This window comes from Uranotaenia lowii, chromosome 3 (genome assembly GCF_029784155.1).
Source record: "Uranotaenia lowii strain MFRU-FL chromosome 3, ASM2978415v1, whole genome shotgun sequence".
NCBI lineage: Eukaryota > Metazoa > Arthropoda > Insecta > Diptera > Culicidae > Uranotaenia > Uranotaenia lowii.
Genome location: NC_073693.1, coordinates 45,376,009 through 45,390,995, shown reverse-complemented (window position 1 = coordinate 45,390,995; position 14,987 = coordinate 45,376,009). Strand labels below are relative to the sequence as shown.

General features: G+C 37.4%; 2 long non-coding RNA genes across 3 annotated transcripts; both read left to right on the top strand.

Annotated features, from left to right (window-relative positions):
- Window positions 1-4,151: 4,151 nt before the first annotated feature.
- LOC129750539 (uncharacterized) lies at window positions 4,152-5,142 on the top strand. Its single transcript, XR_008738404.1, has 3 exons — window positions 4,152-4,376; window positions 4,433-4,828; window positions 4,901-5,142. It is a non-coding gene; the product is annotated as an uncharacterized LOC129750539 (long non-coding RNA).
- A 163-nt stretch (window positions 5,143-5,305) lies between these two features.
- LOC129757925 (uncharacterized) lies at window positions 5,306-7,269 on the top strand. Of its 2 annotated transcripts, none has more exons than XR_008739854.1 (5): window positions 5,306-5,498; window positions 5,563-5,663; window positions 5,799-6,043; window positions 6,107-6,278; window positions 6,336-7,269. It is a non-coding gene; the product is annotated as an uncharacterized LOC129757925 (long non-coding RNA). The 2 variants fall into 2 exon arrangements; XR_008739853.1 differs by having other exon boundaries at window positions 5,763-6,043.
- Window positions 7,270-14,987: the final 7,718 nt, after the last annotated feature.

The window sequence follows — 14,987 nt, the reverse complement described above, 5'->3', positions numbered from 1 at the left end:
GCCGATGCCAGTTAGATGAGAGCTGAGTCGTATAATAACGGAATAAAAATCTTTTCGAAACATCTGAAAAATTTGCCTGCTCAGGTGATCATCGAAGAGCTGCTTCCACCATTTGATCACCTCACGATTGTCCGTCAGCATGCCTCCGTCCTTATCCCGGAACATTTCGGTTTGCGGCACGAAGCCTTTGTGGGATGCGTTGAGTTTCTGATAGAACTTTCGTGTTTCCTTAGAACGATGCTGTTGCTTCTGCTCATCGAACTCTTCCTCCTCCAGGCGGCGCTTCGACCACACTGCCTCTTATTCTGTCGGTGATTTTCCACAATTCGACAAGTGTTTCTATGCACTACTGCCGCCCGTGCGGGGTTCTCTTCTAGTGTGTCCATTTCCCGACCATTTTAGCGTTCCCGGGAATCGGGAAATCTGACGATCCTTTTCCCGGGAATTCTCGGGATCCCGACAAAAATTGAAAATGAATATTTCTTAATCCTCTACTGCATAAGAATTCTTAACAATATGGTATTTTAAAATTTAAGGTAGTGCCTAGTATTGCTAAATATTTCAAACTTTTTTAATGCCTAGAAATTTCAATAAGCAAACCAAAGACCTAAAAACAAAGTTCTTTAACCGACAAACTGGTATGATTCTAGCTACAAAATTTGAAATAATTGAGAAAGATTTCTCACTATCAATAGAAGTTAGTTAGCGAGACTTCAGTTTTTTTTTTATCAAATATCGTAAATTTTCAGATTCCATTTGTTTTACAATATGTAAATTTTTTGCTGATGATTCTGCTAATGTCAACAGTATCCGAAACGGAAGTTCTAAATGATGAGTGTTGCCAATTAGAACATTCAGATTCTTGTCGTTTTTCACTTCTACACTTCGAGTTTTCGATTGGAAAAACATTTTTCTAATCAAATTCAATGTATTAACCAGATTTAAGAAAAAAAAATATTTAAGACTAAGCCATCAAGGTAGAATATGTAGAACTATCATTTTCCTAGCTCAATCTAAATCTTTTTTTTCCAATTCAGATCGTGTAAATTTGTAGTAATTTAGCACATATTACTGGCTTCGGGAAATCCCGGGATTTTTTAAGCGTTTTCCGGGATTCGGGAATCCCCGAATTTCTCTAATTCGCAGGAAATCCTGGGTAGGACACTCTATTCTCTTCGTCCATCACCCTCATACACTCCTTGTCGAACCAGTCGTTCCACCGAGTTTGTTCCTCATGTCCGATAAAGCCCTCCGCAATGCTGTTGATGGCTGTCTTGTTGGTATCCCAACAGTCCTTGATAGGGGTTTCCTTAAGCTCGCCCTCCGCCCTCTTTGAGCGATTGCGCAAGGTCTTGGCGACCTCAGGTTGCTTCAGTCCTGCGATATTTAATCGAGGAGAGCATCGGTTTCGTATGTTGTTCATTCATTCACTACGGAGAGTTTTGGGTGCATCTTTACAATCATTAGATAGTGATTTGACTCGGTGTTGGCGCCTCGACAAGATCAACCACCCAATCATGCGCTTCTTCATCTTCCCCATTACTAGAAAAGCAGTTCCAAGCTCGTGTGTATTGCAGCAGCTCCAGAAGATGGCATGACCATCTTGGTACGTTTGTATCATGGGGCGCTTCCAGCATACCTCCTGCAGTGATACGATGACAAATTTTCTAAGGTTGCTCGCACCCCGCTTGCACCACGGGAAGGTGGAGAATCGTAGTTTTTAGACAAGAGGTGATATGACCACTACCCAAAGGTTGGGTGTATGGGGTCTCGAGTAGCACATTATCTACCATTCGTCAGCCAAATCTACACATGTTTGAAGTATTTAAGAAAATCAACATTCTTCTAAAAAATGCATGAAGCATCAGTTTCTCTATTTAACTTTTTCGAAAGACTATTCAGAAGTACCTATAAAGCTGATTATTAAAAATAATAAAAGCAAGGAAACGTTTTAAAAAAATTTAGCATCAGTCCTAATCTAAATTGAATGGAAACATGTCAATGAATTCTAGTTTTTGTACGTCCTTTCGTAACCATGCGAACATACACCTACTTTTGAAATGCCAATAATCAATCAACTGGGAAAATATATTCCTCATTCTTCTTCTCCTCCTCACCTTCTTGCTTTCCTCCTAGTTCATACTTCTAAACTCTTAGAAAGGAAAGCTTTCCTCATCAGATCCCTCAAACCTTTCACTTTGTATTGAATTCACAAAACCCATTTTTTTTAGCATACACAGAAAAAAAAATGTAATATTACGTTGCAAGGAATTTTCAGTTTTTGAAATCGAAAACAAAAATCGCTTGAAAGTCCATGTAATATTACGGGTAAGAACATGGGTAGAAAGGAATCGGGCGATTTCATGTAATTATAAAGCTACTTCATGTAAACCTCCGTGGACGTTTTGTTTCCTTGTGCGTGTTCATGTAACAACACAATTTTTTACATTTGATCATAAGGGAATTTACATGGCTTGACATGGGTACACGTTTACATGACTTTGCAAGTCAAACAGCCGCTCGAAAAAGTTTGCCCGTTGGTGATTGAACAAAGTCGCGAAAATTTTGTCTCGGTGAGTTTGGAATGAAAACGGGTTGAAATCAGTTTCGATTTCATGTTTGGACATATGAAATTTTTCCAGACACTTCGTAAGTATAAGCATATAGTGAAATCCTGATATTACAGCTTTTAATCATTGAAAGAAAATTCAAGTGAGTTATTATGCTTCAAAAAAATGAACCTCCGCACAAATTGGAAAATGTTATCTGTATTTAAATTCATCTCGTTATTTTCTAGAGTCGAATGCACTTTACAAATTTACGGATGTTAAATCGGACGGTAGTTGACGTGCCCTTGGAAATGAGTTTATTGTACAGGTGGCTTAAATATACAACTAATCTCACCCACACCAAATTAAATACCGGTAAGTTAAAAAAAATTTAATTAATCTTTTTCTAGCCTATAGATTTGTTTTGCATAAAACTAGTTTAAATAAGAAATACTCAGCACCTGATAAAGTAATAACCTATTACTTTATCAGGTGCTGAGATACAGTCAATTTAAACTGTGATATTTAAATGCACCAAGAAAATTTAACTGTATTCTCAAAATATTTGACTCAGCAAACATTAATCATGTTTTTTTTTTCTTCGTGATACCAGAAGGCATTAAAAACTTACTTTGATAGGGAATATAAGGACGGATCCCTTTCTGGACTTCTGAAATTCTAAAAGCGCTGCATCTCTCCGTAAGACTCAACTGGGTTGGCAATTCATCCGATGTTCCGATACTGTTCAACTAGCGCCAAGCTTTCGAACTGCTGCCACCAAAGGGAAGACAACAGCCTCTAGGGAGGACTTTAAACTAAATCAGGACGAAGGTCTTAACATCGGGATCACAAAGAACTTATCCTTCAATCTCCTGGCTTCTCGTCAGCCTTGCTGTAAGATTCCACGCTGCTACTGGTTCTGTCGGTTCACTGCAGGCTTTGACCCTTTGTCATTCCCAATAGCAATAATATTCTCAAACTTGTCCTGTCTCCAGTACATCTTCGAGAACATAATCTGAACGAATTTCCTTATAAAAACTTGTTTATAATTTTAGAAGCCAGCGAACGATTTTTAAATTTTGTGTTACCTAATTTAGCTTTGTTCAATCTCAGGTAGAAATTGGTTTCTGTAAACTGGTCAACAACTTTCAATGAGCCAATGTTTGTGGCCAAACTAGTCAGGTCGTTGTTTAATAAGCAAGTTGAAATAGATCGAAACTATAGTCAAACCCGATTCAGCTCGGCAGAAGGATTCGTTTCGAAATGGTAGAAATCGAACGAAGTCAGTTGGAAAAAGAATCAATGCTTTTCCATCCTTTTCTACCTGTTTCGACCTATTTCTACCAGACTTCACTGAACAGACTTTTTGTCCACTTGTTTACATTCACGGGAATATTGGACTATCTCGCCATCCATTCACCAGCATCGCAACATATTATCAGGGCATAATTCGGTATAATAACTAACCCGCTTAGAGCAACCCGCATAATCCAATACCGTACACTTAATCGTCTGAATTATTTGATTCTGATTACATTAATAGTCACGAACAATTTCGCGCCTTCACTTATTGCGTCTTTGCTTGGGATGATAAAAAAGGATTTCCGAAAGATAAGATTAATGATCTAGAAAATTATCCTTTCGCGCATCTGAGTTTAATGTGTCTTCGCTGCTGCTGTTGTCACGTCAGGAAAAATAAACACGAGGCATTTGCGGACCCGCACGGTTCTGGAAAAACCTTCGTGATTAGGCCAGAAAAGCCATAAATGGCAATAACAGGAATTAAAAATAATCTCTCCTAGACCGACAACTACTTAAGCGGTGAAGGTAAGTAAAAAATTGTTTGATTTGGCGGAAATTTTAATTTTTTTTTCTTCGTACAGCTCGACAAAGTATCAAGGACAAACATCTTTATTCCACCGGACAAACACGGGAGCAGTTCCAGCGCTAAACCGCTGGGCCGGGACCCAGCACTACTTCGTCAACAGCAGCAGCGGTAAACATAATTCTGGTGTGAAAAAAACTTGTTCAGTCCTCATCCATGATTGCGACCACAGACACCAGCAGCTACCGATCATATCGCCATCATCACCGTCAGTGGCAAAAGCAGCACCACCAAATACAACATCAGCCGGAAGCGTTCCCTCGCACCACAACCCGTTTTCCGGTGGAAGATAACGTAGCAATATATTCCGCGGAAAAATAAGTGCCGCAGTCAATTCAAGTCAGAATAAAAACCCGAGGCATGTGGACCCGTAAGATTCCGAAAAAGTGATGAGGTAAGTTAAAAAAACTGTTTTACATCGTCCAAACGTCTGAAACACTTTAATTTATTTCTATCTTCCGTACAGCTCGACAAAGTACAGGATGCAATGAAAAACTCCATCATCCGGTCGGACAAATACCGGAGCAGTTCCAGCACCAAAAAGGTGAACATTGAGCCGGAACAACCAGTATTACTTCATCACAAGCCGCAGAACATTACTCTGGCGGAAGAACCTCATTTAGTTCCTCAGCCACGATTGCGACAACCGACAACTGCCGCCGCTTATCGTACCGCCAACACCACCACCAGCGTCAACAGCAGTACTACCGAATCTAACATCAGACATTCGTCGGAAGCGTTCCTTCGCATTAATACCCGCTTTCCGGCGGAAGAAACCATCTACACCGTAAGAAACGAATCAGTTCAGCAGCAGCAGCGGCCAGTCCAGCATCTGCCTCAAGGAGTCAGTTTTCTTCTCCCACAACAGAAGCGCACCAGGCGGCAGTTGGAAAAAAGAAGTTCGCTCACAAAATCTTTCGCGCCACCGGTCATTGCACAAGCAAACGGAAGCAGCATCGAAAACAGCAAAAATTCTCACTGGTTGTAACTACAGGAATAACCCGAAAGGAGCGAACTCTGATGTTTGAACCAGTTCTTCATAGGATCCCCCGTAATCAGTATTGGTAAGGATAATTTGCTTAATTTAACAGATTTAATATTTTTTAAACATCATCATTAATATTTCAGATATTTTGCCCGCAGAACCTTCTGGCTGGAAGTGAACTGGAGATAGACATGCCGAAAAATTTGTTCCGGGTTCAATGACATAAGTGTCCCCGGATGATGAGGTATGTTGAAGTAGTGTCCAGGTGGGCAACTTGTAGTTCCTGTGCATCGATTTAATGATCGCACTTTAAGATCTAATATGATCTGTTGATTTAAAATAGATTTGAAAAAAAAGTTCCCCCGCGAAATACTTCCAGCACCGTGGGTCGAAGGAATCAGTGTGACGTGGAAAAAAAATAATACAATGGCAACATCTGCAATGCAACGCAACGAGAAGCTGTGACAAACCTGGGTCGAAACTGGAGGGATCTGTTTTTGAAGTTTGGATCGTCGCCAGATTGACTATTCAGTCTTTTTCGTGGGTGAGATGGGACAAAAATGTTAACATGAGGTGCCCTTAAACAACAAAGAATGTTATCGAAAGTGGACTTGATGATTAAAGGTAAGTTCGGATTTATTCAACAAGTAATTTTTGAACACTTTAACAAATTTAATATATTTTTAGAACCAACAATGGAAACATCACCTTCGACTAAACAGGAACGATATTTTCCGCACTATTAACGGGATATTAAAACCCTTTTATCGCCTTGTTCCCTTCCGGCTAAGGTTGACACAAAAAAGTTGCCAACAAATTAAGAAACTGGAGCCAGTCGTGCAGATAAATCCAGGAGCTGGTAAAGATGATTTTTGGACACTTATATTTCCAGTTAAATGACAGTTTTCTTTTTCAGGAAACGTTTGGTGGCCAAATTCATGAAATCCAGAAAGTTTTGATAAAGCGGTTCAGTTATCGCCGTAAGGAGCAAGAATCTGGCAAAATGACTGCCCCTAGTCATAGCGGCAACGAACAAAGCCCTCGGCACCGGCATTTTCCAGAAGTTGCGGGATCTTGCCACATCGGCAGGTCGCCTCTTCAGAGTCCGGCCAAGAAGATAATACGCGTGGGAACGCTTTCGACAAATGATGGTGCGGGTGGCTGCGTCGGAAGCAGTATTGGAAGAATGAATGGGAGCCTTGGGCTAACTTCCGCAATTGATTCAAACAGTACCAAAGGTGGCGATCCCGGGTTGGATCACTTCCCAAAGAAACGTAAAGATGATTTAGCAAGATCTGATAACACAATATCATAATATAATAAGTAAAAAAATAGGACAGATAGAAGAAAATGATACACAATTTCGAATTGGAATTTCGTATTCAGTGTAGGTACTATTAACACATTTGCTTTAACACTAGTTAACTGCTTTAGTATCAACCCGTAAACATCAATTATTTATTTAAACCAAGAACGAAAGAATTTAGTTATTTGAAACAAAAAAAAACGAAACAGAATCGAACTCAACTACGCGGAATAGCAGCGTCTAGAAGTAAGTGAAAGAGAAAGCGGAGTTGGAAATGTGTAAACAAAGAATTGTACAGAAACTTGTAGGGATTTTAATGAAAAGTCAAAAACAAAGATTAAAAGAGAAACTTGTTATTTAAATCTGAAGTAGAAAATCTATCAGCACCAAGTGCCTAAAGGAACAAATGACAATATTTTTTCATACTAAATAAAGTCACAAAATAGAATAACGCAAGTAGAATTATAGAAGAACATGGAGTAGTACACTCAATAATCGAATTCAAGTTTTGTAATATAATCTGTTATGTAAAAATACAATAATCGAATGCCATACGTAAAGAAATAAAATAATCTCTAATTACATGCACGTTTTCTTTTATTTTGAAAATCGTAAAAAGATCTTTTAAAGATACATAGTATCGTCATAAAAACTTGAAAAAAAAAGATAAGATAACGATTACATCTATCTTTCAAATTCTCTCAGCTAAATTTGAATCTAGAAAAAAGCAAAAAAAATGAATGGTTACTCTACTTAACGACCCGTTCGCTGTATCGTAAAGTGCGTCCAAACGATTCCATTTCATGAAACAAAGACTAGCTTAATCGTACATTAATAATCCAAAACTATAAAGTTAATCTTACATGTGTCTTGGGAAGAAGATAATGGAAATCGTTATTGTATAATACTGATTCATGCGGGAAGTTCACTGGTGTTGGGAAAAAGTGGTAGAAATTTTGACATTTTGAAAATTTTACCATGGAAAATGTTTTCAAGATCTTTGGGCGTTGTATTTTTTTACAGCACTGTTTCTATTTCAGCCGTGTGTGATAGAAATATTGCTATTTTTGCATCGCAGCATGCGAAATTACAACACGTGTTGTTAAAAAACTTGAAGGCCACAGATCTTGAAAATGTTTCTGCATGGCAAAATTTTCAAAATGTGCTAAAAGTGACAAAATTTCTACCACTTTTTCCCAACACCAGTGAACTTGCTCTTAAGAGTGTTATTTTGAATAAAAAATATTTTTTATCTTCAATTAAATTAATAATCTTTTATCTATATTCTTATCTAAATTTATGTGAATTCTTATGTTTTTATCGTTAAGCCCTGGTAATTTGTTAAGCTACTAATAAATGTGAGGTGAGATGGGCCAAAAAATTAAAAGTCATCCGTCGTTTCAAAAGTTTCTAAAGTGAATTGGTTTTAATCGTTTCAATAGAATAATAATCTTCGAATGTCAAGAATTCGGTTGCCGGTGGATGAATGCCAACCTTTCCAAATAACTTTAAACACCAACCGGGGAAATCAGAGACCAACGAGTTTTGAGAGGAGACCGGAATCACCTGATAGAAAAGAGTGGAAGGCTCAAGGTTTGCAGTATCCCGACAGAGTTTCCAACCAATGGGATCCAGTAGGGAAGCTGAGGAAATGTTTAGCCGAGTTCTAGGCTGTAATAATCGGTCAAAATCTGCCAGGAGGCCGTCCTGAAGCCTGCCAATTTCGTTTCAATGTCCAACGCACGGCGCAAATCAAATCACTTTATTGAGGAAAGAAATTTGAAACAATAATCGAAGGATTTCAACAAGGCAAACCGTGCTAAGCCGAACCGGATATGGTCGAAAGGTAAGAACCGCAGCTCAGTTTCGGATGTATCTTTTATCGGTGTGTTGCTCTCAAAACAAAAAAAATCCATAATAATTTTTTTTGCCTACCCCCAATCCTAATTTGAATAGCATAATTTTTCGATTCCAGGGAAAGTGCAAATCAAACACTCTTACGATGTAAATTGACTAAGGCTGATTTTTTTTATTTTTCACAGGTTTACAGATTATGATTCAATCATCACATGTGGCCAAAATCAAGCAGTGCTCGATGGCCAGTGAAATCTTCAACAAAAGCATTGCGTGGGAGAAAACCAGCCTTCCTCAAATCGTGACAGTTGAAGGGGTCTCGATTAATAACAAAATTGTAAGCTAAAAATTTTCAAATTAAAGTTTTTCTCAGAATACTAAAATATCTTCTCCTTTTCAGATGAAATTGTCGCAAGTGGCGAGAGCTCTTAGCGCACAACCTATGTACAATGTACAAACAACAGCAAATGAAAAAAAAAAACATGAATGGCGGATTACTGCCCAGGGTTTTATGAATCGATGGCTCCGGTGTATAAAATTGAATTCGGCTTATCCCTGCCCTTGGGATCAGAGAACGTGCAGAGAGAACGGCAGCTGACAAACCGACTTATTAAGTGTCTGTAAGAGAAAAGCAATTTTTCAATCGGAGCCAGCCGTATCGATGCGCACAGTGAGACGATGGAGGAGGAAAGAACGAAGACGGAAATGGATCGATGAGAAAACATTTTTAGGGGAAGCCCGGGAAGATAGTTTCCGGAAATGCCAGTGTTAATTGGCGAGCCAAGTTCATAGATGCAGAATACACCACATCGATAAATCTAAACGTCAGTTAAAAAACAATCAGTGACATTATTTTTGAGCTCATCGCCTCATCAAGGGATGCAACGATAAGTTTTGTTTCAATGAATCAAGCAGTTATTTCAAATTTCTAATGACGGGCCATTGTTCAATAAATTATATCAAAAGACTTCAAGATCGTTTTTCTTTACTTGAAAAGCACTCCTTCTTCAGTGTATTCCATAGTTATAGTTTTTTTATAGCGTTGTCTTAATAAATTGACAATACTGAGATAAGAGTACAAAACAAGCTGAAAATGTAAATTCACTGTAAACAAAAACAGACATGTAAATTTCCTTGCATTCAAAAAGCATGAAGAAGTGAGTTTACATGTCAAGTATAATCAAGTAGAATTACATGAAATAACTTGTATCATCACATGTAAATACCCGATTCCCTTCTACCCATGCCTTTTCATGTAAAATTCCAAGGATTTTTCTAAGTGTGTAGGTACCTTTCGTTCAACAAAAAACCTACCTTTAGCTCGCTTCCCCCGCATTTTGGAAATATAGCAACTTTATGAAATTATTTCCACTTACCTTTTTTCCATCATCATCATCATCGCCATCATGTCGACTGGGACGACGTCTGCGGAGCGAGCGTCTTTTAGTCCCAGAGTCGTTTGGCAACATTCACGATTTTCCATCATTCTTCTTCTAGATTTTCCCAACCCTCTCTCACAACTCAACCCCACAATCCGCCATTATTCGGTGAAGGGGCACTTTCTGCTCGTTTGAAGGTAGGGGAAAAGTTCATATAACGCCCCATGTGGCTAATACGCGCCACTCTTGTTCTGAAGAATCTGAAACATTTTAAGCCTGCAAAATATTACCAATTTGTTTTAAATGCTGTGATTGGTCATGGCAAGTATGAATTTTTCCTTAAAATGCCCCTGTGTCGTGATAATTTCACAATTTAGGTTTTTCTTCATTTCGATCTAAATTTTAAAACACTTTTAATAAGGTGTCACCAAGCAGAGAAACACGAATAAGACAATATTTTCTGACACATCGATAGAGGAGAATCTAAATTATGGTTTTATGCTAAAAAATCATACTGAACTCGCTAAGGTATGCTTTTCATGGGTATGTTCTATCACGGCCCATGCGCTCTTTATAACGCGCCAATCGTAGTAGGCTGAAAATAGCATTGATTTTTCAAAAAGGCCAATTTTCATTGAAAATGAACAAAAAGTCTAAAACCATATTTTGAGCGTTAATTCAGCCCAAAAAACCTATTTTTCATTTTTTGTTAAATTTCTATTAGTCCATTTTGATTTTCTTTTCAGTCAAAGTGTCTGTAAGTATTGGTGTGTTTTCGGTCTTCGGCTGCTCTCGGGTGTGTTCGGCTGCTAGGCGCGTATTGAATACACAGCGGCGCGTATTCGCAACACAGTTTTGTTTTGTGGCTTTGAACATGGTTTTTAAAAATCGTGTTTTTGAAGAAACTATGGTAATTTGAGTGATGAAAAATCATAGGAATTTGTAGGAAACACTTTTCTTCAACGATTACACCCATTTTTAACACAATTTGTACGTGGAATACATAGAAAATCAGCGATTCGCTTAGGTGGCGCATAATAGGGCATGTTCCCCTACCTATTGCTTCTTCAACTTCAACAAATCCGCTCGCTCCATTTCGAGCACTCGCTCAAACGAACGAATGAAAGCTTTCATATCTGGCTGGTGCCTTGCCGAGTATCCGAGTTTTGTTGAAGACTGGCTATAGAGATGCTTTCTGTCGGGAGTAGAAAATTGGAATTCTAATATTTGAAAATTTCATCATGTCCCAAACCCCTTCAGCTGCAGACATTGCTGCCGCTTTCATTTGCCGTCAAAAAGGAACGAACCAATATGATGGCCATCCATTTTCTTCTCGATGATTTTTTTTCTCTAAACAGCGATAGCTTGACAATAATAGTTGGAGCCTCCATTTTTGGATTTTCACGACTAAAGAAAGATTTTTTCAGAAACGTTTAGAAATCTGAAATATTGTTTAAATAAATAATTTCGAATAATATCATAATTGTCAACCAAATAAAAACAGAACACTAGGTACTAAATATGCAACTTTCTTAAATTATGTTTTAAGTTTTTCAAGAATATTCGTGAAAAGTATACAAATACAGATCTTTTAAAACTGACTAAGTGGTTAAAGTGTTTGAAACATTTTCGCTCAGTATTCTTTTGCCAATACTTCCGCAGATATTTAACGTATGATTTATGGTAGCATATTATCTCAAGTACGAAGTACCTTCTCCATTCTTCGGTGGGTATGTGTGCTTAGGATGTGGCGAGAGAGCGTTTGCCAAAGCTTTTTTTCCTCTTTTTTACCTTTTCCTGTTCACCCGCCATCTTTTTCGGTGGGGTAGTTGATGTGAATTTTCCGGGAAACAGGAAAACAGGACAGCGAGGAGCAAGGTTTTTACCGCGCTTTATCTTCGGAAAAGGCTGTGCGAAAAATGGAACATTTTGCCACCACTCTCCAAGCTTCCCGAAAAAAAAATCGGAAGGATGCTGACTGGCTGGCTGCTGATGGTTTGGAGGAGAAAATTCCTGACTAGCTTTCAACCGGAGATGAGCTTTGGTTTTCTCCTTATGCTGTATCTACTGCTTCCGAAAATGTTAGTGATCAAGGGCGTTTAAAACAAAATTTGAGAAAAAAAATATTTTGTGAAGAATTGAAGCTTAGAATACGCTCGTAGTTTCTTTTACAGTTTTTTTTACAAATACCATCTACCGAGGCATGATGCAACACTTTTCAACTTCAGTGGTTTCAAAAAACCTTATGTCAATTCGACATAGTCAGAAATTTTTTTGTTTCACTAGTTATTTTTAATTTTACAAAAACATAACCTTACTAAGAAAAAGGGTGAAAAATTGGCAACAAATATAGACTATAATGGAAAAACAAATGAAAACGTCTAAAAATTTATAGTTTTTCATATATTTGTAATGTCATAACGCATAAAGCACAAATTTCAGTAATTGGTTGAATAAAATTTTACATTTTTTTTTGTCAAAAATGTTTTTAAAGAAAATGCAATTTATTCAGGAATAAAAAAAAACTACAAAAAAATACGAATTGCTCAGTGCGACCCGCCGAGAAAAAAATTTTTGAAATAGCTTCTCAAACTCTTTGAAATTCTACAAATCAAGAAAAGGAAATCGGAAACCACAAAATCAGAAAAGAAAACGTAAAATCTAACAGCTAATAGGCCTTCGTGATTTAATAAATTTAAAACTTTTATAAGGGAAATTCTAGAGTATGCCTTGTAGAATTTGTAGAATCTGGAATTGTAGAATCAGGGCAATTTTCCAATCTGAAAAAACCCGAAAAAATCCAGAATTTTTCGGAAAATAAAGGTAAATAAGCACTTCAATTTTTTTTATCAAACACGTCAGCAACTTTCAAACGGATTTTCAAACTCCCAAAAACAACACCGTCGTCCAGACCGTTGTTCACTTTGCTTTGAAACCCCAGACAAGTCCGAATAAATTCAGGAAACCTTTTTTGTCCTACCCTGCAATAAATAATTAATCGCTTTCTCCTGATTACTACACAAAAATATATTTCAGGAAGTCCAACAAACAAAAACTTTGTTACATTTATAAATTTTTCCTCAACGTTAAAAAACTTTTTACAGTTTCTACGATGGCGGCAAAAATCTTTGATTCAGGTGTGCAGAAATTAGGACAAAAATGTTTTTAAATTTTACTAGGCATTTCGGCAAAAGCCTTAAACTCTTCATTTTCATTTAAGACGATTTTAAATTTTTTGTGGAGAAATTTTTTAGTTTAGCAAGGATTTTTTTTAAGTGGTTTGTTTGTGCGGACATTTATGCACGCCTTTTTTCGCGGTTTTCGGGAGTTAAAGCGTTTTTTAAGGGGGTTTCTAGGGAAAAATTCAGTTTTTTTAAACTGGAAGATTTTAAGCTCTGACAATGACATGACAATGACATGACAATGACATGACAATGACATGACAATGACATGACAATGACATGACAATGACATGACAATGACATGACAATGACATGACAATGACATGACAATGACATGACAATGACATGACAATGACATGACAATGACATGACAATGACATGACAATGACATGACAATGACATGACAATGACATGACAATGACATGACAATGACATGACAATGACATGACAATGACATGACAATGACATGACAATGACATGACAATGACATGACAATGACATGACAATGACATGACAATGACATGACAATGACATGACAATGACATGACAATGACATGACAATGACATGACAATGACATGACAATGACATGACAATGACATGACAATGACATGACAATGACATGACAATGACATGACAATGACATGACAATGACATGACAATGACATGACAATGACATGACAATGACATGACAATGACATGACAATGACATGACAATGACATGACAATGACATGACAATGACATGACAATGACATGGCAATGACATGACAATGACATGACAATGACATGACAATGACATGACAATGACATGACAATGACATGACAATGACATGACAATGACATGACAATGACATGACAATGACATGACAATGACATGACAATGACATGACAATGACATGACAATGACATGACAATGACATGACAATGACATGACAATGACATGACAATGACATGACAATGACATGACAATGACATGACAATGACATGACAATGACATGACAATGACATGACAATGACATGACAATGACATGACAATGACATGACAATGACATGACAATGACATGACAATGACATGACAATGACATGACAATGACATGACAATGACATGACAATGACATGACAATGACATGACAATGACATGACAATGACATGACAATGACATGACAATGACATGACAATGACATGACAATGACATGACAATGACATGACAATGACATGACAATGACATGACAATGACATGACAATGACATGACAATGACATGACAATGACATGACAATGACATGACAATGACATGACAATGACATGACAATGACATGACAATGACATGACAATGACATGACAATGACATGACAATGACATGACAATGACATGACAATGACATGACAATGACATGACAATGACATGACAATGACATGACAATGACATGACAATGACATGACAATGACATGACAATGACATGACAATGACATGACAATGACATGACAATGACATGACAATGACATGACAATGACATGACAATGACATGACAATGACATGACAATGACATGACAATGACATGACAATGACATGACAATGACATGACAATGACATGACAATGACATGACAATGACATGACAATGACATGACAATGACATGACAATGACATGACAATGACATGACAATGACATGACAATGACATGACAATGACATGACAATGACATGACAATGACATGACAATGACATGACAATGACATGACAATGACATGACAATGACATGACAATGACATGACAATGACATGACAATGACATGACAATGACATGACAATGACATGACAATGACATGACAATGACATGACAATGACATGACA